Below are 27,250 nucleotides of genomic sequence, written 5' to 3'. Positions count from 1 at the left end.
TTGACGCTTTGATGCTCATTTTTAAATACAGAACCTTCATTTAAAACTTTCTTACTTTGCTGTTTTATACTGTGCTTGATTTGGACTATACTGGCTTGAAAATACTAACTACCGATTTGCATCGAAGCGTTTTTTCGAAAGTGATTTTATCACTTTCAGATTTAAAAATTCCTGTAAACCTGTGACCTCACCGTCCCCACTATGCCCCGACCCCACTGTACTTGTTTTTTTTTGAAATTTTTTTACTTCCCTTGGATTGGAATTAATTAATTAATTTGGGTAATGAACTCAGTTTGGAAATAGGTCTATAATTCAAGACTGAGGCGCGGTCTCCAGATTTCCAGATTGGTGTTATATAACTTACCTTCCAGGCCTCGAGAAAAATACCAGACTGTAATGACCAATTAAATAACCTACAAATTGGATAAAATAAACCATAACGGCTATTATTCAAAAACAAGGCAGGTTTTAAATGAGTACCGGGGGAAAACTTCAGCTATTGAAAATTGGCATTCCAATAAATTGGTAATACCAATTACAACTTTATTTATAGGATTAAATATCTAATTATTATAAAATTATAGTAATTGGTATTTAAGTTTGAATTTGACAATTGTGCAGGTTGACAGTCGTCGTTGTACAAATTATATGTTTGTGCGTCAATCGATGTAGTTTTAAAAAAAATCCATTATGGATCTTTAAACTAGTATAACAATAGTCACACGTGTACAGGTCGAATGTCCACACGAGACAATGTGTTTGTTTCTTCTATTTAAATAAAAAATTGCGATAATAGTATGTTGGCTTGAATATGAATAACGTAATCGTCGTCGTTGACAACTTTAATTCAACTATTCTGTTTATTGTTTCTTTGTACTACATTTTGTGTTCTATAAATTGTTCTCGTCTTGAATTGTGTAAATTGTCGTTCAAATATTTTCGATTGTTAATCGTTTACTTATATTGTTTTGCGCTTGTGTGCGTGGTGTTTTTGTAACCAGTATTTGTATTTTGATCATGACTTCCAAACCGAAGCAAACGTACTTGGAGAAGTTCAACAGCATCAAAGCGATGCGTTGGCCTAGCAAACGACGCGACTACCGTCTAAAGGAATCGCTTTATTTCTGGTTCGCCATGCCGAATGTTACCGACTTGTCGGTGCCGTCACCGAATTCGGGCGACTTCGATGTGGTACGGTCGCTGACTGACGACGAAAAGTACCCGAGCGGCATGAGCGAATCGGAAAGGAACAAACTGAAGGGCAAGTGTGACGACCCTTACACAGAGGCGAAACATAGAGTGTGGAAGGAGGCGTCCCGCGTCGACCTGTTCCGGCAACGCGCGTCCGAAGTGTATGGCCTGGCGACGAAAGACGTGTTGCCGGTAAAGTTCAGCGACGAGTTGGGCAACACGTATTTCGTGGCCCTGAACGAGCACACCACGGACGTCGACGTGCTGTGTGCCAGGATACAGAGGTTCAACAGGCTTGCCCGCAAGCTGGGCCTGTCGCGAGAGGTGGCGCTGCGGGCCGTGTGTTCCACTGAAATGTTCGCCGTGTTGATAAACCAGGTGTGGGAAACTGTGGGCCTGACAACGGAACAGTACTTGCTTAAACTGGTGGAAGCGACCGCCATGTGCATGTCGTTTATCGAGATGACCGGGCTACTGTGCGACCCCGTGTTCATCACCATGAGCGGCCACCTGTACAAAAAGCAACAGCGCATGTTCGATGCGCTGGACGCCGTCTCGCAAGAGTACTCGTTCTCGAATCACCACTTGCGGTACGATGCCTACTTCAACGAAAACCACGTGCCCGAACACTGGTCGTCCATCCCGCATACGGAACAGTTCCAACAGACGTTGGCCCTGTATTTCAACGACTCGTGTATTTACTCGCCGGAAAATCCGGACGAAGCGTGGCGTCAGGCCATTCCGTACTTGGATTTCCACCTAGTCGACTGTACTAAACACAGCGTAGTCCGCAACCGCATGCTGTTGGACGCGTTTACGCTGTTCACGTTAGGCGTGTGCGAACAAGAGATGTTCAACCACAGCGTCGTGCCCAACGAATTAGGCAACGTCTACGTCATTTTTGACGGCATCACGCCCGCCTACCGTACATCATACATCCTGTCAACAGCAGCCTCGATGGCCGACCAGTACCTGCACCACCCTCGTTACCGAAGCCTGAGTCGCGCAATGAACATGGTCATGAATTTCAAGGTGCCTGGTTACTTCCTCAAACGGTGAAAACCACTCGGGCGGTATTTGGTACAAATAAATAAGGGTATTTGTTTGTAATATGTATATTGTTTTTGTCTTGTTTGTTTAATATTGACTTTTAATTGTTTGTTTAATATTTTGGATTTAGCTATTTGTTCCACATATTTTTGTTTTGTCTATAATGAATATTGAATTTGTCTACAATGTGTTATAAATTGGTGTAATATAAATATGTTAATTTTGTCCCAATAAAGTTTTATTGATGTAAATTACAGAGTTTATGTATATTAATAATAAAATCTTGCGAAAATCGTGGGAGGGGTGCCTTATAAGGGGTGAGACCGATAATACAAGTAAGAAATACTCAAATGTTTCTATTTTAGATTTAATTACATTTTCTTTTTTTTTAAGTCTTACAATTCATTCAGGGCTTTGCTACTTCAACTGTTTCCCGCCACCATTTCCACTCTTTTCTAGCTCCGTTCCTGGTGCATCCTTTACCAGATCAGCTTTCAATTTTTCTATCCATCTTTGCCTAGGGCGGCTTCCGGGTCTTCACCGTTGTTTTTACCTATCAGTATACAGATACCATTATCTCTCCATAAGTGCCCTGCCCATTCTATTTGTTTGCTTCTGATAAATGCTTTTAGGTTTTGCTTTTGAAATAGCTGGTATATTTCCTCGTTCGTTCTTGTTCGGTATTCTCCATTTTCAGCAATTGGACCATAGATTCGACGGAGTACTTTCCTTTCGAAAATTTATAATTACTCCTCGTCTCCTTTTATCACCGACCCCGTTTCGCAGCCATATGCTAGGACTGGACGTAGATAACTCAGGTATAAGTTATTCTTTGAACTTATAGTTTGATTTATTTATATTTGTACCTAAGTATTTAAAATTATTTACCACTTGGAAGGTGTAACCCCCGACAATCAGTTCCGCTATATTTCCGTTTCCTCTGCTGACGACCATATATTTAGTTTTATCTTGATTAATTTTAAGACTCATTGGCCTAGCTGCTTTAATTAGATCGTCAGTTTTTCGATTACCTCAGCACGTGTATTACCCATCACCACAATGTCGTCTGTATACGCAAGTATATAGTGTTTTCCACTAAGATTTCTATCTCTTGACGTGCCGGCATTGTCTTTACCACTTTTTCGGGGGCTAAATTGAAAAGTAACGGCGACAGCGCATCACCTCGTCTCAAGTCCGTATTAACTTCAAAACTTTCCGATAATTGGTTTTGGAATTTGACCTTACAAGCAGTGTTGGTATTGCATTCTTTTATTAATTGGATTAATTTTGTTGGTATTTTGAGTTCTTCTAAGATTCTCCATAGTTTGTCGTACTTTTATACGCTTCGCTAAAGTCAACAAAACATATATGCACTTATTTTCTAAATTCATACATTTTTTCTAATATTTGTCTCTTTGTAAATATGTGGCCAGTGGTAGATTTTCCTTTTGTAAATGCAATTTGGTATTTTCCTATTATGTCCTTTGAGTCTTTTTTTAGTTTGTGTAATATTGCAGTACACAACATTTTATAGCATGTGTTTAGTAATCCCCCTGTAGTTTTTTGTGTCTATTGGATCTTCTTTCTTTTAGATTGGGCAGATTATTGCCGTTCTCCAATCTTGAGAGATTGTCCATTTTTCTACATTTTCTTAGTTATATACAAATTTTCGAAAAAATTTCTGGAGTCGATATTTTAATTAGCTCTGAATTTATGTTGTCTTCAACAGGGGCCTTGTTGTTCTTTAGAATTTTTATAATGTGTTTTATCTTTTCTCTATCCGGTTCAGTGATCTATGGTTGTACTGTATGGCGTAGCGGGATATCTTCCTGTATAACATCATTATCTTGAATTATATTTAGGAGATCCTTAAAGTGAATACGAAACTTGTTTATAATATTCACTTCGTCCGTAATTGAGTGGCCACTTTCATCTTTCATTATTGTGATTTGAGCATTTAAACCTTTCTTTATAGAATTACACATTATGTTTACGAAATAGAACAAAGACAAATTAACAATTAATAATTAAGAGACAGTCGAAGGACCAATGACTTAGTAAGCTTAACAAAAAAAATTGCGTAAATTAATTTCTAATAGGCCTCGCTGTTTCGTTAGGCGTCCGCACGTCGACGAACACGCAGCACGTTGGATAGGGTGAGCAAGGAAAAGGAAACAATTTATACAAGGGAAACGGGAATGATCAGTTTAATTATGGGGCCAGGGGTCCCTGTGGTCGGTTCGATCTGGTGCAATGACCAAAGGGCACAATTACAAAGTTTGGGGGCACTTAAAACTAACTTAAAATTACGTGACGATGAGTCGAGGGTCCTCGAGGATGTGTGATGTCGAGCTGCCGGTTGACGATGAATCTGGACGACCTGGGCGGCCTCGCAAGCAGCACAATGTTGTTGGCGGACTTACGCGTGTGGCTGCTGATTCACTCAGACGTGGAGGTATAAGATCGACGCATTGTCAATTGAAGTGTTGGTTGAAAAAACAACACAATGTTTGAATAAAATAAAACAACTGATTTTATTCGCTGTTCTTAACAATTGCCCTCCGCAATGGCAAAACACCAAACAAAGACAAAAGAAAAATGAAAATTGAGAATTTTGGTACGACGAAAAAGAGAAAACATTTTTAATAATTTTGTTAAGCATGTGAATATAAGACAAGTACACGCAATTTTAGGTTATGAGATGGATAAATGATAAAAGGAACGGAGAACAAAAGCAAAGAATAAAAGCTGATTATGAAGCGCGTGGGAATGAAGACAGGAAGGGAGAGGAAACGCCACTATGTAAAATTGACTATGAGAATATTCATTTATGTCTCTTGTGATTAATTTTATAACTACGAAAAATCTAGCCAAAATTCTAAAACCTAACCTTAGTAACAAGTATTTTGCACAGATTTTAGACTAACTTTTTCTATTAATAGTTCATATTTTGATTTTGTTATTTTATCTTAAAGAGATTGGCTATTATTACATGCATGTAATAATCACTAATTTACAATTTTTATTGGACATCAAAAAATTTTAAATAAATGAGAAATTTAATAACAAATTTCGGTGCATACTAGTTGAAACAAACGACGTTGAAATTGAATTTGAAGACGAATTGGAATAAATAATGGTGAAAATGTGGCAGTGTAAACTGCGGATGATTATATGGAAGATGACAGTGAAGTAGAAGAAACAAATTTCGTCTATTCGGATGGTCAAGTATATGACATCCAGAAATGCAAAGAAAACGCCTGTAAAATTAAAACGAAACACTTGGGGTTAAAATTTGAATTTTAAAACGAAATAGATCAAATAATGATACCATAATTTATTAACACTAAAACTCTGTTTCCAGATAGAAACACTGTTCGTTCGCATCGTGCACTATTTTTTTTAAACTGCTCGTGCCACTATATTTCTGAATACAATTATCAAGAATTTAAAATTGGGTTTTTAAAAAATATTATATAATATAATTAACAGAAGACTAAGATCATTTACAGGGTAACTTCGCAACAAAACAACTCGATGAAAATAACAAGCATCAGGAGATTCTGTATCATCATCATTATTTGGTATAGATGGACTTCCTTCTTAACTTTGTTGTTTATTATAGGTTTATTTTTCCTATTGTTGAATAAATTCTTTTCACTACATGGATACCTATTCTTGTTTTTGTTTTCAGGTAATTTTTGTAAGGGGATTCCGTAAGAACAACTGTTTTTCCTCTGTTTTAACTTTATCTTTTTGGAATCGAATTTTCTTCATTAGTCCTCTATGGCAGCATTAGGTGGGTGGGTAAGTAAAGTTAGGTCGGCCCTAACATCAAAACCTATTCTGGACCCGGTTTAGTCTCCTAATATTGCCAACAGTATAAGGTGACCAGATAAAAGAACCATTTTCTAGAACCGATTCTAATCTACTGTTCATGGAGCTTATCTATCAGGTTACGCAGCAGCCGAAATGATGTGTTGATTTCACAGCATGAAGATAAGCCGCTAGAGTGTGCAGACTTAGATTTGAGTTCTTGGATCCAAGGCGTAACTCTAACGTAGTGTCAATTATTATTTGTTATGTATTTATTCATTTTTTTTTTACCAAATTGTGATATTAAGTATTAGTCATTAGCTAATGTTGGACATGTATTGCTTTCATCGAGTTGAAAATATTAGGTTTGGTCGAAATTTCATTAATATCGTCAAATGATTTCCTGCCAAGAATGTTTTAAAACATCAAACTCACGTTTGTTTACGGACAAAAAATGACTAAACTACTTAACATAACGTACACTTTAATTTAAATCTTAACTTAACGTTTAAGTATTTGTGTTTGGTTCCTTTCTATTTTTAAATTTTAATCTTTATGCTTTGTACAAAATTGTTAAATAAAGCATCTTAGTCTTATAAAGACACTCAACTTCTTTACCTTAAATTTTAATATGAAACCGAGTTAGTTGAATGGTTTTTGTTTTATAATTATAGTTATTTTGACACTAAAATCTAAACGGTTGTATATAGAATAATATATATTTATATTTTAGCTACAAAATGCGTAATAAAATGGTTTAAATTCTGAATGTTTTTTATAAGTGTTTTTACCTTATTTTTTTATCGGTTCCAACAATTAGGATTGATAAAATGACGTAAAATTATGAAAAACATCTTCACGCACTTTCAATAGCTTTCTCAAACAACTTTAATACATATCCAACAATATTTATTAGACATATTGTATGTTTATCATAAATGTTAGTTAGCAAGAATAACTAAAATTGTTTTAACAAGACGTAGCAAATATTTCCGATTAATCTTCAAATTCGTGAGCTTTGACGTGCGGCGATCTTATTAGGTCTTCAAAGTTTTCGGCTAGGCAATGGAATGGACAACAGTCTTCGTCTGTTGAGCGAATTATAACGTACCAAACGTGATTTGCTAATTATTGTAATTAATAAATAAATTGTTTTTACCTATTTTTGCTCCGGTTATTTCATCGACGACATTTTTGCAACCGTCCTCCAGGACATACTTGCCAGGTTCTGCGTAACTACAAACAATATTTAAACTCTGTAAGACGCGTATGCTAATGATACAAGTACTAGTTATAATATATAATATTTACTATAAATATCACAAACGATAACCCGTTAATAGAAAACCTTACCTTTCGTTATAAACCGTACAGCATTCAACGGCAGCGTTTGGCTTGCAGTATTCCAATCTAACGGCCCACGGGAGTTCCGGCTTTTCTGGTATTTCATGTGGTCTATAGCTGTTTTTGGTAACCGTCTCGAGATTCATATCGCCAGCTGGTTGGGTGTAACTGAAATGAAACACACAATGTTAAAAGATGTGAATGCTTTAGCATTCATAAGGCATCCTTTTTTTTTTTTTTTTTACAAATTTTTAGGACATTTTAAAATACAAATATTTGGCAATCTTTGACGAATGGCGACTGGTTATGAATACAGTAAATACCAGAGAAGTGGTTTGCAATTTTTGACCGGAGAAATTTCAACGGGCCTGTAAGAGAATGCGTTGGTGGTTTGCGAGTCCATCGGGCAATTGGGCACGTACAAGTTATCGTGGCGCTTGATGCTGTCTTCCCGTTTGCAGTCCTTTTGCACATCGTAGTAGTCGTGCTTCTGAGTAGTCAGCAACCGCATGCAGCCTTCGCCCATCATTCTGTGATCTCTCGGTTTTATTTTCTGTACCAAAGACCCGCACGGCCTCTGGTAGCTTAGCTATATACAATATATAGGTACAGTTTTTACTAATAAATATTTCTAGCGAAGTAATCAAAACAATTACTATCACATAACTCTGTTGCTTTTTAAAATTTGCAAAAAAAGCTACTTATTACATGTTTCAAAATTTAAACTATTTGAATTCGGGGGGGGGGGGAGGGAATTCTAATAGTTTAATTTTTTTTTAGTCGGATGAACCCAGAATTTTGCCTACCTGGCATATTTAGCGATTTGTTTACAAAAAAATACAATTTGTGTCTTAGATGAAATAATTTCACAAGCTAAAAAATTACATTTTTAATGGAGGAAACAATTGAATCGGTCATTCCAAAAACGACACAAGTTACAAAATTGAAATGTTACACTAGCCACAAAAAACTTCATAACTAGTTTTTGCAGTGATTCTAATTTCTTGTCCTCAACATTTGTATGGAATATGAGTCTGACAAATTTAGTTTTCACACAGAATACGTAACTAAGTATAAAATTATCAAATTTGACAAAAACGAATTGTTGAAAAATCAGTGACTTATGTCGTTTTTTAAATGACCGATTCAACTGTTATATTTGGTAAAAAAATGTATTTTTTTTTTTGTTATTAAATTGATGGATTTATTTAATGCATAATGAGTAATTTTAAATGTGTTATTTTTGTTATAAAATTAAGAGTGACTAGAAAATCTGATAGAGCACATTTGAAGAAAAATGGATAAAATAGATTTAATCCAATGCTATAATTAAATGCGTTATACTTTTTTTAAAGAAAATTAGCAAAGAACGAGTAAACTTATATCCTCTACTAGTGTAGTAATTTTCTTTTTAAAAATTAACGTTAATCGTTAGTCACGCTTTAGATTGAAAAACGTGTAAAAATAACTATTTAATCAAAATGTACAAAATGGTTTTTTTTGTTTTTAGTTAAATTGTATTTTGTTCTAGCAGCCAGTATTAGTTTTAAGGGTCTTGTTCAGAGTTGGCAAAAATCTGGGTTTTTTTTAACAAACCTACAGAAAAATAATATTTTTCCAAGTACTTATTTTTTCAATAGTTCAGTGGGATTTTACATGTAAATACAGCCCCGGCTTTTTTATGCCAACCCTGGTCTCGTTAAATAAAATAATATAAAAAAAAAATTATGGGCTGACGAACCATTTGCACAGAGACGCCGTTAAACTCGCCGGCCATTTTCAAATTATCTTGTTTGATGACAGGTTTTTGCCTTGAATTAGAAATAGCGTTTGAGTCGTGAAACTGATAGGATTTGCTGTATATGGAGTTTTCGTCGAACGGGTGGTCGCAGACATTTAGCACCTGAACCAGAAAATAGATGTACCTGGGTAAATAAGAAAATAATAGGTGTTATTGGTTGATAATTTTGATTTTTTTACTCACCTCCACAGGTTTACAGGAATCTGATCTTTTCGGCTGGACATATTTATAGTTCTAAAGAAAAAAATTACAAAATAATTGAAGTGTTCAATCTAATAGAAAACATGTATAGTATAACTTTACTCAAAATTCAAAACAATTACACATGTTTAATAATCTGTGTTTATTTTATTTTTGGAATAACGCAGTGTATTTAAAATTGTACCTCAAACAAGTAGGTACGTCAATCGTTCTGACGACGATGGTACTTGTTGTAAAGGACATGTTAAATAATAACATAGGTACGATTTAAGACTTCAATGGTTGGTTTTTGATTTACGGATATGGTCTGTTCTATTGCACTTACATTTTAATTGTTAAAACAGTACCTAACTAGCTTTGACTATACACATCAAATCAGCTAGATTATTTTGACGGTTAAAAAAATTAAACACCTGTTTGAATTCATGTTATAATATATCGCCATTAAACAAATTGACATTATAGCTGTAATCAAAATATGTTATAAAACAATGTCACCTACTTCTTAAACTAATTCTTTGTTAGATGTTTTAGTTTTGTTTAGATATAAATCCGTCTCATCGTATCATGTATCTTAATTTGTTTGTTTCGTTTTACTTGTATACGTTTTTTAAAGTTTATTACAAACTTGACCGACAAGATTTATCAACTAAAGTACCTAAAAATGGGTTTACCCCAATAAGCAGGTACACCCCCGTGTTACCTTTAAAGTCGGACAGATTGTACTTTTACATTTACAGCTCTTGTAATTGGCTGTCTTGCGTACACATGATTTTGGTATTCCATCTCTTGCTCCGGCGCACTACAAATTACACGAACATAATATTTTTCACCTTTAGCGCTCTTATTGTAATAGTTGAAAAGTTAACAGACATACTTTGAACATGTTTTCCATGCAATCCTTGACTTGGGCCATTTAAGTTTAACTTCTTAACGTAACCGAGTCCGGTTTAAAAATTCTAACTTGAAATGTTGAATCAATATTTATATTATGTTTGTTTATTTACAACTATTGTTTTTTTTAGTTTAGTTTGTTTGTTAACATCTGTTCTGGGAGTCATTGATTTTCACATTAACCCATTTAGTATTATAATATACGGCTAATAAAATATGACAATAACATATAGGTAGGTATATAAATTATGGCATTCTTGCTAGAAGTTCTTCATGCAATGAATTAAGTTTAAAATGGTTTGAATCTGGTGTTAGTGAAAATACATTTTGTGGACGTATACAATATATCGTACCTGGAAAATCAGCTTGTTTTGAATGTGCTCCACCATTTGTTGTGGCATCTAAAGTAGATGAAAAATCATTGGAAAAAGATGGCGTATGTGCTGCAAGTTTACCAACTATACCAACTCCTCTTGTCTTTAATGCAAATGTTGTCCTTGCAGCTAGGATTGGGTTAGGTAGGTCTCTGGTTAGGTCTCTTGACGGGTTTTTGGTAAATTCGATGTTGGTACTATTAAATAATATTTCTAATAATTTATTAAATATTAAATCGACCATAATAATTGCACAATTCAGACTTTACAAATGTACATTTAATAATAATGAGACAACAATAGTCTCTAATTTATAATTGTACAAGTTCAATAAATAATAATAGAAGTAAAATATTCAAAAAAAAATACATTGATCAATGTGATTCGAAATGTACAGAACATATCACGCTGTTATTAGAGACGTCAGCTGGGTTAATTGTGTTTGCTGAAATAAATATTAGCCATTTTGTCCTATAATATTCTTGTCTAGGAAATCTGAAATTAAATAATAATGTTTATTAGTTATTTAAAATACGAGTTAATATTTTTTTTTGTTATCCTAACATTTCATGTAAATAATAGTGGTTGTAATTTAAAACTTACTTATGAAATATGCTTTGAGATTTTGATTTAGCATTTCTAGTCCTGCAACAAAAAATACTGCTAACCATAAAAAAATTACAATTTTTAAAAAAAAAAGATAATAATATTTTTTAAAACACAATAAAGCTTTAATATAATGTTGACTCAAAATAAATATGAAGTACTTAGCTGAAAATTCAAGATTATTGGTGTTCCCCGGCATCATAGATAAATATAGTACCCAGAACACAATAGTTCCATAGGGCATAGATCTATTTTTGTATGATACATGATAGTACATTTATAAATATTCACACACAAAAAATAGTACTATTTGCAATTTGGTAAAATTATTTTATTATAAATGTTGACATGTCAATTGTGATACTAAAATATGCAAATTAAACATAGGGATTCTTAAATATTCATAAAAATTGTATATGATATTATTTACATACATAATAATATATTGTTAGGTAATTTATATTATATGACCTTTTAAACCTTTAGTTTTCTTACTTTTGAATAGCACTAAAAGACTTAATGATTTTTACGTTTTTATTAAAATATATTTGAAATAAATAAAAATTAATCAAATTCTAACGTATATAGTAGTTTTGGGGTATATTGCTATATTGCACACAATCCCATTTATGATTTAGTAATTTTATTTATGAAGCAACTGTATAATGTGCGTTATTACTCTGCCGCTCTATCTAATACTAGCCACGCGCCTGCTCGTTTTAACAATTTTTTTAATGTTTAATATATATCTGTGGCTTGGAGCAAGAAGGGCCAATGTTACTTTTTGCAACTTTCGGAAAATGAGCTTTGAAGTTTTTATTTTCCATTAGGCTTTATGTTAATTTTTTTATGAAACTCTTCATGAGTAATTCATTTTTAGCCTCAGAGTGTGATTTTTTGTAATTATCGCCATCAAAGTCATCTACATCTGTGAGACTGTTGCTGTCAGAAGGTATAACTTTGTACAGATAATCCACAGTATAAATTATAACTCATTATGAATAAACAATAATAAATTAATTATAACAAAATATTGGAAAATGTTACTCCGTGTAACAAACCATAAATCGAAGCTTCTAATGCAAGTAATCGCGAGAACTCCACTTTTGAGTTACTAAACAAACATCACGTGTCAATAATAATGTTTTGTAGGTTTGATCTCAATATCTAATAAAACTTAATATGATATGTAAAATCTACCTACACCATCGTATTTCTATTCTGCGTTATAAAATACACAAGGGTAGATAATTTTTTTGAATAAAATCAAATATTATCTGTTAGAGAAATATTAAAAAAAAAAAGACAGATTTCAATTTTCTCAAATTATTCTATCCAGAGACTACACTCCCATAATTGTGGATTGACCAAAAAATAAGTTGTAGCGAAAAGTTCAGCTTTATTTTTCAATTACTTATCAACTTAACTTAAGAGGCCCGGGGGAGCACGGTTAAAATTTGTGGAACGATCTCAAATTTTGAACGACTCATTTTCAGAAACATTAGAACCGATTAGAGTTTTTGAACAATAGGGGCAACGATTAGCTCGTCTTCATTAGGGAATATTTTTTAAACTAGACATTAGCACTTAAAATACGGTAGATCGTTATCTACTGATGCTCTACAAACATACGTACCCATATATTAATGGAGGTACATATTAATTATTAACACTACTCAAGAGTTAATAATATTTTATTGGGATTCTGCGAACGCCTGCAGTTGTTTCCTGCACAGCTAAAAACAAAACAATAAATTTAACGTTTTCATTTGCTCTCTTGTACTACAGCCGTTTATTTCCATTTAGTTTCTATCGGCTTAGGTGCACACACTTCCTGTAAAGTCTTGGCTTTGCTGTTTAACAACAGTTTAGACTTGACGTTGGCGTATTTCTTTAGCCCTTTGAACTCGGGTTTGTCCGGCAACATTAATCTGGGTATCCTGTGCTGGTGTTTGGCAGCGTACCCTCTTATCCAGTGCTTCGGTATTTCCTTTTCCACGTTTACGGTTTTGAGGTATGCATTTTTCTCCATCATCCACGTTCGCTGATAGTCCATGGACAGCAATAGAAACATATCCGGATCGGTGCACTTGTCGTTGTACGACGGCGTAAACGCTTCGACGTTGGTATAATCAGAACTCACGATATTGTCCCGGCGTTTCAACGGCACTGCCGGCTCGAACTTTAACTTGTGACTGACCATTTGTTGTCCTTATAAGTATTTGTAGCAATCCAGATACTTTATAGTTCACACGAAATGTATGTTTTTGAGATTTTTGTTTAAAACGCATTCCTTGGTTACCTAACATGTATAAATAAAATGTCTACACTTTAGAAAATATCTTAAAACCAAAAATTTTAATTTTACAATGCGATGCATTATAATATACGATTTAAACTATTTATGAATAGGTGTAGTGCCTAACCTACATGATTAAAAGGCTTGTGAGAAAAATATTTAATTAAGCTAAAAAAAAAAATACCCCAGTGTCTATTGTTAAGGCCGATAAATTTAGGGGCCGCTGGTCATTTTAATTTCACGGCACGGAACTTCGACATCCACGTTGGAAATTATTGTAATTATTATAATACATTATGGGCGGTTTTTGGTAACCGAGAAAAACGGCCAGTTGACTTTTGAAAAATAACCATCCGATCTGATCAATCATTAAATTGTTGCGGTTGGAGTTGTGCTTTCAAAACCACGTTTCATGTGAAAACAATTTATTTTAACAATAATCAATGTTCGAAACTTACATTTTTAAAAAAACGAATTTCCGAAGGGCTTTTTGATCAGTGCTATGTAAAACACATCCTTTTCTACAATTTTTTTAGATCCTTGTATTTTTCGGGAAATAAAAATATAAGATAGCTTAGACAGACACCTACATATTATGGCGAAATTTAGTATGGGTGTTTACCCCTCAATGGAACATATAACCTACCCAATGAGACAACGATACATACTTTTCCGCTGGCCACTTCTAATCCAACGACTTTTGGGTCGTTCTCTGCCTTGGGATGTTTGTTGAACGTTTCCGAAATTCTTATGTCTAGCACCTATACAATTCCGTTTTGTCCCATCACGAGGTACACCATGTCGGCTATTGGGCCTGCCTACCCACGGTTTTATATCGGTGTATGCCCTCACCTAGACGGTAGTCCGAGGATCTTATCATAATAATACTAATTAAACAATCATAGATAATTAATATTTTCATATCAGTATGAGTGGAAAATACAATGAAAAATAATTGAACAAATTAAATAGTTATTATAAAAAAAACGTTTAGTCAATAATTTTAATTTATGGAGATGATACATTTTGAATATTAAAAAAACACTGTGTCTCCACTGAATAAAAATACAAATTGTGATATCCATGGATTTACTGTTTTTTTGCTTCTAATTTGGATTAACTGCGTTTTAGTGTCTAAAATGTAATAAATGTGAACTTACTGCATTTATATTTATTTTTAAAAACGTAAAACCAGTTTAAACATGGAATTTCACTATTTTTACTTCGAAAAATTGTACAAAACTGCTATATACACCCCATACCCACAAAATGCCACAAGTTGGAGTTCTGCTTTTTTGCTTAACACGGCAACAATTGAAGCCTTCTTGGTGTAAAATATAAATTACATAGTTATAGCTTATTAGCCTTTACTAGAGGTTGCATTTTTAAAAATATTTGCTTAGGAATATTTTGACACACATAAGTTATTTTATTTTTGAGTTGTATGTTTTCCAATGGTTCTTTATATACTTAATTTTTAACATATCCCCATAAGTAAAAATCTAACCATCATATTGGCGACAAATTGTATACGACGTTTATACGTCACCGCTTTCAAGTTTCTCGACTAGAGACGCCAAATATGCGTGAAACTAATTAGCTTAAGCTATTCGGTTCACTGATCCATAGGATAAACCTAATTCAATGAAATAATTATCATAAAATTTAAGCTTTTTTTTTTTTTAAAGTACCTGATACAGCTTTTAGAGATATGTTGGGATTTACACTTCATAAAAATAATACAGCTGTTGAGTTGGCGTTATTAATGACCGTTTTACCTCGGTTCCTACAGATTTAAAAACTACCATTAAACATTAAATTTTTGTATAATCGAGCGAACATTGGATGGTGCGGACAAGGAAAATCTACATATCTCTGTTTATATAACCATAAAATTAAAATAATATGTATATAAGTCATGAGTTAATTTTAATACTCGTTATTTTGTTATGAATTAAATTTAACTTTTTCGCTGCTCTCGAGTTTTTTTCACTTTCAGTAAAACATACAACCATGTCTACCCTCTCTTCATTACTGTAGGACATATTAACATTATTGCCAAACTAATAATTTATCAGTTATATTAAATACTAAATAGAATTGACAATATTTATAAATAAAAGTACTAAAAATTAAAATAGTTTTGTCTTCTGTAATTGACAAAACATAATAATAAAAGTCATTTAGAAAACGTGTAACTATTGGCCCACGCATATTCTTTTTATTTTATTTCTTTTAAAATAATATTAAAACTGGTTGAAATGTTTGTGTGGTACAAAGTGTAACACGATTATAATAACTTGGCGAATAGTTGGTTTTGTAAAGCTCGGTTTGGTTTAGTAGTTTTCAAAAAATACCTGTTTACCAATGGTTATTAGTATTTTGCAGGAATAGTGAAATCATAGAATACAAAATAATGAATGTATCAGTCAACTTTACTCATATATATATATAAATTGTCTATTGCATAGTTTATAAGGATGTAATACAAATTTATGAATTTAAAAAACCAATATCATGATAAAGCCTAAACTTAATCAAATTATAATTTAAGTTATACATTATTGGTTGAACTTAAGTATTTAGTACTGTTTATTAATTTTCTAAATTAAACTGACGGTATTATTGTCCGAGTCGTACGCGAACCCAAAATCTTCAAAAGCTGTTTCTTTAATGTTTTTTATTCTTATGTAAAAGTTTAGGAATATATCCTCCCCGTCATTTCTGAGAGATGAATTTTTACGTTCCATATGGTAATCATACGGATGGCAAGATTGACCAAAGTATGTTTTCACGTTTTCTTCAATATCTCCAATATTATTCTTGGCATTAAGAATTTCATCGCTTGAGTATTTTTCAAATGTTACTCTGTCGCAGAAACCCTAAAGTCTTCTAGTATCTGAGACATTTTTTTGTTGTACTCAATGACGGGATACGTTTGGTAAAAATACGATAGCACTCCGTGCAATCGCAACAACAATAACTTTAAGTAGTTAACTGATGTAAGAATTTTATTCAAAGTGTCTGATAAATCAGTGAAACCCTGATTCAATAGCTCCAAGGTGTCATCGCAAATCTCCTTCAACACTTTTGCGTACTTACAGCACAAAAATTTATAGGCTATATCAATTTTAGTACTTACATTGTGTTTGGTCACTATTTTCATTCTGATAGGATTACGCTTCAGCAGATTCTCCACAGTTGTGTAACTTTCAGTCGTTGAATTGTTTAAAATATGTATTGAATCTCTAGTTACATCCATCGTTCTCCATCCGTCATTTAATAAAAGCTTGTTCATCTGTTCAACGCGTCGCATCTGGTCTGTGTCAAAAATTATTATTTGCACTAGATTTGACGGCTTATCATACTCAAAACCCAAATCCTCAAATTCTGCTTCTAAGAATGTATTAATTACTTTTTCTGCTTTACTTATTATTTCATGTGATGCATAATAGGCAACCTCTCTTGCGATAATATCCTGAACATCAGCCGTAGCTTTTGAAATGCCGTTTTTTTCTTCATGGTTCGGAGGTGCCCAGCAATTTTCGTTGAAAAATTTACTCAAGCGTCCCACCATTGTTAACATGTATTCTTCGATTGCCGTGCATTTGGCATTGACTTTTGCTAAAATAGTTTCTTCAGTTTCAGTTTTAATTCTTTCCAATGCCCTTTCGTCGATGATCTTGTTGTCGTAAAAACTCTTGAAGTCGTCAAGACTTTCGAATACGTCCATATTGAACTGAACGTTTGACGACGTACGGACAAACCATAAAAGTGAAGCTTGCATAGGCAATAGAATTTTATCGTTCGCTTTGATTAAATTGATTAAATTTTCTAAACACTCCAAAGATTCGAAATAATCGGTTATCATCCCTCTGCATATGGGTCCTATTCCCCTCTGGTAGTCGCTGAATGCCTTTATCACATTAACATACCGACAACTCAAGAATAGGTGAGCTTGTTGAAATTTAGTCTCTGCATTTTTGTCGTCTACTATCTGTCCATTCGGACCTTTTGCAATAAAATCGTGTGCTGTAATCCGCTTTGAAATAAACATACCTCGCTTAATAATGCCCACGCAATAGTCCCCTGTTCCTAGATTCGACCATCCTGGGTTTTTTAGTAGATAGTTGATCTGGTCAACGTGATTCGCCCCCGAAATAGCACTTAATAATAATAATAATAATACTTCAGAGTAAATTACCAAAAAACGTACCGCTTCCATTTTTGCACATTCGAATTTAAAAACTGGTGATATTACACTATTTTTCATTTCGTTTACAATTTAACGGGCTGTCGCCAGTTGAATACTATATTTCATCGTGTAAGCTCTCTATTGGTTAGAAGGCAACGATACCAACTTTTTTTTTCGCGTTACAAACACATTCGAAATGAGTACATATAAAAGAACATGCCATTTATGTAAACAAAAATTGCACGTAATATTATTTTAGCTACAACGAGTAGAGCTAAAACTTACATACTATGATGTTTTCAAAGAAATAATGTGGATTTTTATAGTTAATGTTTAAGAAAAAATTGTTATTTTTCTACTAGGTTTTGTTTTTTGGTGTATCACTATAGTATTCTCAATAATTTGGACTCAATTTTTCCAATTCAAATGTAATTGTCAAGTCGTCGATGCTGAAACGCTATACATAATTCAATATCAATAATATATCAAAATATGTTATTTCGTGACATACTTTCTGCCCTCGAGTACAAGTTACTGTTTTATAGTTAAAACAGAGACAGGTCTTCTGAGGTCGGATGACAGATGTTGGTGTGTCACTTTATGTAAATTTTAGTGTTGGCCTAAAATAGTTATTACACAAAGTCTATGGAAGCTATTTTTTTTTTAATGCATTATGCGATTATGACAAAATAATTGTTTTTTTATGTTTAGAACTCTCGCCTCTTAACCGATACTTAGTCAATTTTTGGTTTGGTTTAAAATAACTGGTATTTTTACAAAATTTATAGAAATAAAGTTTAATAGGATTATTCTACTTTTTTTTTTTTTGCTAGTTAAAATAAACCTAATGACGATCTTTAACGGCTTGACATTTAAAAAAAAGAATTATATTCGAATTAATGTATCAATTAATTATCTCGTGTGTACTGAGCATTGTTGGGATTTATTTGTATAATACCTAGGTAACATTTTTTAAACGTATTGTGCAAGCGACGATCTATTAAATTGACGCGGTAGATACAGTGCCATACTGTTTGTGCTTTTCGAAAATATTTTTATTAAGCGAAATTACTAATGTTTGGTGTTGAACAATAAGTATTAAACAATACCTCGGCACTTCACTGTGGATATTTTACACATATCTCGAAATATTTAATGAAAAATATAGAACAAAACGAATTGTGATCCACAGACCGTATTTTAACCTCCATCGCCGGCCCATTATTGTCCTTCTTATCAATGGATTCGACGCCGTAAAATTGTAAACGACAATCAACTTGTCATTGCCGAACACTAAGGCCGTCACGTCGGTATAAAAACAACGGTAAAATTAAAACTTCGGAGCAAATTCTACTGTGTGATGAACAAACCTTTCTATTTTATAGGGAATGTCTCATCCTCCATTCTCAGTATTAGCAAAATATGCTACTATTGGCCCACACATTTACTTTTAATCATATATTTTCTTTTAAAATATTTTAATATTAAAACTCTTCGAATTGTTTGTGTGTTATAAAATGTAAAACGATTATAATACTGTAGAACCACGATATTGTTTATAATTAAATAGCCCAGTAAGCCCTATTTTACACGAAAATAATATTATACCAAACACCCAGTTTGGATTTAGAGCGAAACACTCAACAATCTATCAGGTACACAGGCTGACCGACACTATTGCCTGAGCATTAGAAAACAGACAATACTACACCAGACTGTTTCTAGATGTCGCCCAGGCATGTGATCGTGTCTGGCATAACGGTTTGCTCTACAAAATAAAAAAAAATGCTCCCACCGCCATTATACCTAATTATTAACTCGTTCTTACAAGAAAGGAAATTTACGGTAAGGCAAGGCTGTGCCAATTCACCTTATTACTCAATCGAAGCTGGTGTTCCTCAAGGCAGCGACCTCTCACCTGTTTTATACAACATTTATACCGCCGATATACCTCATAACACGAATACTCTGAAAGCACCTTTTGCTGACGATACAGCCATATTATCAACCCACACCAATATGACAACGATGCAGCCCATCACCTCCAAGCGCATGTGAACCGTATAGAGTCGTGGTTCAGAAATTGGAAGATAAAAATTAATGAAAACAAGTCAAGTCAAGTTACTTTTGCTCTCCGTTCTGAAATATGCCTAGCTATTAAAATCAATAATACTACAATCCCTACTCAGGACGAAACAAAATACCTGTGTAAAATTTTGGATAAGCGCCTAACTTGGGGTCCCCATCTCAAGGATAAAAGAAAAAAGCTAACCCTAGACTACATCTTTTCCGCCCTCTCCTCAAGTCCAAACTACCACTCCGAACTAAAATGCTGATCTACAAGTCTATTATAAGACCAGTATGGTCTTATGGTATTCAAATTTGGGGGTCTGCAAAGCCCTCAAATATACGTCCAATACAGGCGTTCCAGAACATTTCGATTCGGGTGCTAACTAATGCCCCTTGATATAAAACCAACAACAACCTGCATAAGGACTTACAAATTAAAACAGTTAACGAACTTGCCAAACTACACTACAATAGATTTCACTCAAAACTTAACTTAAAACAAACCCCTAATAAAACGAATGTGCACTACCAACTTCCCCGACAACCCCACACGCAGACTAAGAAGAATCTGGAATCGCGACCTAATAACATAAAACCACCAGCAAAAATTAAAATTTAATATTTTACTGGGTGTTACCAATGGGGTATTATAGTTGGTTTTATTTTTTTGTAATGTCATTCATAGAAAAGCCAGTACAGTGAGGTCGGGGCATAGTGGGGACTGAGAGGTCACAGGTTCACAGAAATTATTATAACTGAAATTGATAAAATCACTTTCGAATAACGCTATAATAAACCAGTGGCGGCTCGTGGTGTTAAAAATAGGTGGTGCACAAAATAATAACTAACAGGCTTTTACTATGATGTAACTTGTTTTTACTGGTTTAAAATAATGCATCTTATTAATAATATATAGGTCATTTATCGTACCTTAATTATAATTTAAATTAAAATTTTTAGTTAAATATTTGTTTTGTAAGTAAAGTCGAGTCTTCTCTCTTTAGATTCAGCAAAAACGTCTATAACTTTATTATTAAAATCAGGAATATTCATAACGAAGTTTTTTTCGATTGATAACATCGCTAAACTTGATAGCCTGTCTTGTTCCTTGGTATTGCGTAAAAATGTTTTTATTCTTTTTAATGTTGAAAAACACCTTTCTGATTCTGCTGTAGACATAGGTATTGTTATTGTTATTTTTAATAGTTTCACACACTCAGCGAATGTATCAGTAAGGTTTTCAGATTTTAAGAACTCTAGTAAGGAAACAGCATTTCTAACATCACATCCGCAAAGCCAATTATATTTGGAATAATAGTCATTGGTAAAGTATTGTCGAGTATATTGCCGAGATTTTTGTTTCGTAACTTTTATTAAATTTAAATCCGGCACGGGTCTTCCCAATGTTTTAATTTTTATTTTTTCCTCATTTGTATAAAGAGAGAATTTTTTTTTCAAACGATTTTCTACTGAATTCATTTTTAAAGAAAAAATTACGTGGTAATTCTAAGAGGAAATAATTCACTATGACGGGTAAAATATATATACATCTATTATGAAATAATATCGACCATTCGATACAGAAATCGGAATACAAATGGAAAAACCTCAAAATTAATCGTAGATAACGTTTTTTTTTTTAAATCGGTTCGCAGTAGTAACTGCGCACCGATTTGCATTGTATTTAGCGATCCCCCACTCGCCAACCATACGTATTTTATACAGGCCATTAGTGTGTGAATTTCGCATAACTGTTTTTACTTAAGGAACAATAATATGTTCACGACATAATAGTTCTTTACCGAAAAATATTGTTGAATAATTTTTTTTTAATAGCACGCCGATATTTTAAAAAAATAATTTACAACGGTTAAGTTTTAAAAAAAATAAAAAATATTATTTTGATAAAATGGCATGTGGTGCGCTTGCACCTGCGCACCTATCCGCATTCAAATTGTTTGTCATTAGTTAGCCTTATGTATGAAGCATACAATACAACAACAAGCATTATCCGAGAGGACGCGATAATATACTAAAATGTCTTATAAACATGAAAATTAAGTAAAGACGTCATTAAAAACTACTTATCTTAAAAGTTCTACAGATCGTATAAAATAATGTTAAAAACCGTCTAAACATATCAAGAATATTGTTTCTTACCTGAAATATTCGAATTCATCACAATCACTTTAAACATTTATACGGGCAACACAAAATTTGCTTTTGTTTATGTTAACACTGAAAGAGTACAAAGACGTTGCACTTTGTGAGAAGATCAAGTTTCAACTACCTGCGCGCGCACACACGGTGGAAAATGTAAAGACCGGGATGGTAAATTATTGTTACTAGAATACTCCTTTAGCTCTGGGATTTTCGTGGTATTTTTAACGTAACTTTTAAAATTTGACTTTGGACCGCCTAAATCCTTTAAACCAACGTATGTGCGACGTACGACAGGGTCAATATTATTAATTAGCAAGTAACATGCTACCCGTGTTGAAATACCGAATGAATAGGTATTGATCAAAATTTCAAATCTGTACAACGTAATAAGTATCAAACCTATTGATGAAAATTAAAAATTAAAATAACAATAGTAAAATTTAATTGTATACTACACATACATTAAGTTTGAAATAGTTGTTCCCATTTGACAAAAATTGAGTGGAAAAATATAGTACAATATGAACTATAAAAAATAGGAAAACAATTTTTCAAAATATTTATAATTTCTAAGAAAACGAGTGTCTTATACCAGTTGGATCACCCTGTTTATATATATAAATTAATAATATTGTTGTTGCTGGGGTCAGGAATAGGGTCAATTGAGTGTTAGCCAAGTATCTAGGTAGTAAGTCCGAGTTTATTCTTACACAATAAACATACAAAACAAAACAAAATTGTCACGAAGACGTTTTTAGTCGAAGTCGAAGTCGAAGTGTTGATTGTCGGCGGCGGCGGTGGCTGCGGCCAACCCGTCCGTGCGGCGAGCGCGGCCTGTCGGACGACTAGAGGGGAAGCGGGCGCGGGCGCCATCCGGCGGTGGCGAGTGTGATTAGCACTCGCCCACCACCGGAGTCGCGATGCGACCGCGTCATACTCCCCCCCCAGTCCGACAGGTCGGGCTTCAATCCGGAAGGACTAGCGGGGCAGCCTCCAGGAACCCGTTGATGGCCGGCGTGACCTCCATGACCTCGGTGCAGGCGATAGCTGGGCTGACGGTGGCTGCTGGCCGGGCGTGGTGGGCGTGACCGAGTCCGTGCCGCAGCGAGTGGGTGTCGTGGGTGACGTCTGGGCCAATGGTTGGTACTGGACGGCAGTCATCGGCGCAGGCGACATCTGGGCCAACGTGGGTTGCTGGACAGGCGTGGTTGGGGCGGACGACGTCTGAGCCGGCGGTAGACGGGACAATGACCGTCCGGATCCGTGGGCTTCGGGTTGGGGCCGGGACCGTCCCATGCTGTCACGTACGTTGTGCCAGTAATTGGGCCGCTGCTGCTCCCGGTGGATCAGCCTATACTGTGCTGGCTGGTGGGGACGACGGTGGAGAGTGGCGGCCGCTGGTCGGGATGCACGTGGCCTGATGGTGGCGTGTCCCTCTGGCTGACGGGGTCGATGATGACGATGACGACGAAAGTGGCGGCTGTCGTGGTCATGTCTGTGGGGTCGTTGGCTGCTGGGCTGGTTGCGGTTTTGGCCAGAGATCCTATGGCTGGGACTTCTAGGTCTGCTATGGCTGTAGCTGTGTACGGAACCGGCCAAACTCATTACCCGCATTCTGTCTATGAATGTTTTATTCGGGTTTGCCATCCTTTGGCGCCTCTCCGGTACAACGTTTGTGTCCTGGTCGGACTTGTTGTTACCGGGTTTGCGCTTTCGGGTTTTTGGGAGCACTCCCTTTTTACCGGGTAACACCCCGAATTTACCGAAAGAGTTCCCTCCCCCACCGGAAAGAACGAGGTTTTCACCGGACGTTCGGCCGACATCTCCGGACACCGGATGTTTTTCGTTGAAACTTTCGGGTTTCCCCGGTTGTTCGGTGAGAAATCGAGTTCTCATTTGGTGTTGCCCGGTGAGGGTTAGATGTCGGGTACTTTGCATCACTCCCTTGTGGGATTCTTCCGTTTTACGGTTGAAGGGGTTAGCACATGCACATGTGTCACACCTTGCAACGTATCGACGGACCGACTCCCGTATTTTGGGCCAATAGAAACGTTTACAGAGTGCTCTGTACGTTTCTTTCCAACTTGGAAATCCGGACGTTTCATGGTCGTGATATCTCCTCAAAAGATTATCAGCCATTACGGACGGTACTACGGTAACATAGTCTCCGAGCGTTTCCGGGCCTTTTAGGAGTATACCATCTTGCATGTGATAATACTCGTGTAGGCGATGAAATACTGGGCTATCGCTTTGCAATTTCCGAATGCACTCGGATATAACGCGATCTTCGGCCTGCCACTTACGTATTTCATGTACGGAGATCTTTTTCGGGTTACTTCGGTCCATTATGGCTCCGAATTTATGTTTACCCGTATTATGGCCCTTTACTCCGTTTTGCGGAAACTTCACCCGTCCATTAGCCTTCATAATCAATGCAGACTCTGTGTCTTGGTCAGACTTGCAACATTGATTAAGACTTTTGGCAGTGGGTGAAGTTTTTCTACTCACTCCGTCAAGCGGAAACTGCCGAACGACTTGTTCGTCCTGGTCGGACTTGACGTCGGTAGTATAGCTTTTCGCAGTGGGATCCGTTTCATCGGACCATAAATCCGCAGCCCTCAACCGTATGTCGTACAGTGAGTCTGTATCGGATTTAACTCTTGTCCGATTTATCCTCGGAAGAGTTGACTCCGTCGGAAGTGTGGCTGAGATAAACGCCGGGACTGATAACAACTGAGTTGTTAATCGGTCTTGTTCCGGGTCTTCCGGGAATTTGTTCGGCATACTGTTCTCGGGATGGGCACCTTGTTCTCCTTGGTCAGGATTGATGCCACACCCCTGTGTGTCCGAAACTCTTCCCTCCTCGGTCGCTTTCTTCCGTGGAAACTCCACTTCTCCGGATGTTAAGGCCGCAAATCGGTTTTTTCGGTGCTTACCCGGTACAACGTGCGAGTCCTGGTCGGACATGCTGTAGCCGGGTTTGCACCTTCGGGTTTTCGGGGAATCTATTGTCGTTTGTCCGGTCGGTTTCCCATGAAACGACCGGAACTCTGCCCGTTTCCCGACTTGGCCTTTGACCGCTCCGGGCAATTCGCTCGCCAGTGTCCGGGGCGATTACACTCCCGGCACAATGACCCCGCGTTTTCCGGCTTTTTCGGATTTTTCTCCGAAAACTCCAGGCTTGTCCGGTCCTTTCCGGTGTTTGTCCGGTGTCCTTCCGGGTTGCCCCGTTTTTCTTCGGATTTCTCCGGTTGCGGTCGGTTGTTTGTCCACCGAGAATACTTCCCTTCGGTGGACCAACGATTTTCTACGGCCGGAGTAGGACGAGTCAGGTCCTCACTGTTCAGCGCGCTTGCGAGCTCTCTCAGCTCGGTCAGTGTGCGTGGACGCCGTAAGCGAGCCTGAACGCGGCAGTCACTCCGCATTAGGCTCGTGATCGCCTCGATCAACTCCGGCTCAGTTAGTCGGAGATCGAGGCGTCGGGCGAGCTGGTACTTCCACATCACAAACTCCCCAAGGGATTGCCGTGAGCCTTGCTGGGCTCCGTGGAAGTCGCTCCTTATCTGGGTCCGGATCGTGTCGTTATCGAACCGCCGGAGGAATTCTTGCCGGAATTCCGTCCAACCGGGGTTCAACGCCCGTAGTGTGCCCCACCAGTTTCCGGCTTCCGCCTTAAGCTGTGGCGACAACACTCTTACCCATCGGTGGTGAGGAATGCGCGCTTCCTCAAGGACTGCTTCAGCCTCAGTGATGAAGGCAACCGGATCTTCTTGCCTTTTTCCGGAAAACTCCGGCAAGGAAGATCTCGCCAACTGCAGGCTCTCGTGGGAGATAAGGGATGTCTCCTGGAAGGTGACATGTCTATCCCTTCTCGATTCCCTGGTCCTTTCTTCCGTTCGGCCTCCGAAAATACCCGTGGACTCCAAGTTTGGATGGGTCTGGCTTTCGTTTAACCCGTCTTCACGGTCATTTTGTCCGGGGAAAGTGGTCTGCACCTGATTTCTACCGAAGGAATTGAAAAATTCTCCGGAGAAATTCGGATTTCCACCGGAGAAATCACACTCCAAAGGTTTTGCCCCCGTGAAATGGGCGCTTTCACGGGACCAAATTTGGTTCTGACCGGAAGATTTTGTTGTCCGGGTGTTTTCCACCGAAGGCCGGTAATTGGTACCGGAGATCGTTATGGAGGTCTGAAGTGGAGGTGGGGGGTCCGGTATCGAAGTTTGACCTCTTCGGACCATATTGTCCAGGACACTCCCTAGGCCATTTTGTCCGGGCCTTGTCGGGACTCGTCCGGTCCAAACCTCCGTATTTGACCGTGGAGGAGGTAAGTTCAGGATGGTACCTCGGTTTGTACTACCGATTCCTCCCTCCTGTTTCCGGCTGGATTCCTCGAGAGCGTTGAGCTGTGACCGGGCCTGGTCAAGCTTCCCCTCGAGCCGCACGATACACTCCCGCTGGAGTGTCACCGTGGTCTCCAGTTCTTCGGTCCGGACCCGCTCGGCCGACACCGAAGCTTCCAGCGCTTCGGTCCGGCCCATGTACTCGTCTATGACCTCACATAGACGCATGTACAGGTCCCGGGTAAGCGACCACTCCGATTCGGATTCTAGGTCGGCCCGGGAGGGCGGTACCTCCTCTTCGGCCTGTACCTCCGGGTTAGACTCCGGTTGGCCATTAATCACCGAAGGGATGTTAAACTGTTGGAGTGGGGGGGATGACGGGTCCGTCATATAGAACCGCATGGTCATCGGGTCGACCCCCTCCTCCTCGTTGAGGGATGCCTCCAAACGCAACACCAGATCGGGTTTTGTCCCCTCGGTGCCTAAACCCCGCGCCGCCAACTCGCCTTTCAACTCGGCTATTGTCAAGTCCAACAATGCCTTACCTGACATGTTGATAGGTACCACGTAAGCTAATTAGCCGAATGAAATATTACCGGCAGATTAGAGCGGCTGGTCAGCGGGTTTGTGGTTTTGCCTAATATCTATTTTTAGCACAAACCACGCTCGGGTACACTCTACACAGAAACCCTATTAATTTTTCGCTTTTTCGCGTTAAAATACCCCAAAATCGTAACTTTTTTGAGAAAAAACTCTCTTACGGTGGGAGCCTAGACTAAACTTAAGGTCCAGCTAAGCTAAGTTCGTTAGACTTTAAAGGGAGTGCCAAATTAAAAAAAAACAATTTTTAAAAAAAAAAAAATAATATTCAAATTTGCACTTACCTTAAGTCCCTTTCAGTCT

Source organism: Adelges cooleyi, unplaced genomic scaffold, assembly GCF_023614345.1.
Source record: "Adelges cooleyi isolate 19-005CV unplaced genomic scaffold, UGA_ACOO_1.1 ACOO_flye_CR_arks_rails_tigmint_CR_PRNA_118, whole genome shotgun sequence".
NCBI classification, from domain to species: Eukaryota; Metazoa; Arthropoda; class Insecta; order Hemiptera; family Adelgidae; genus Adelges; species Adelges cooleyi.
The sequence above is the reverse complement of the archived record's forward strand: the minus strand, read 5'-3'. Positions refer to the sequence as shown.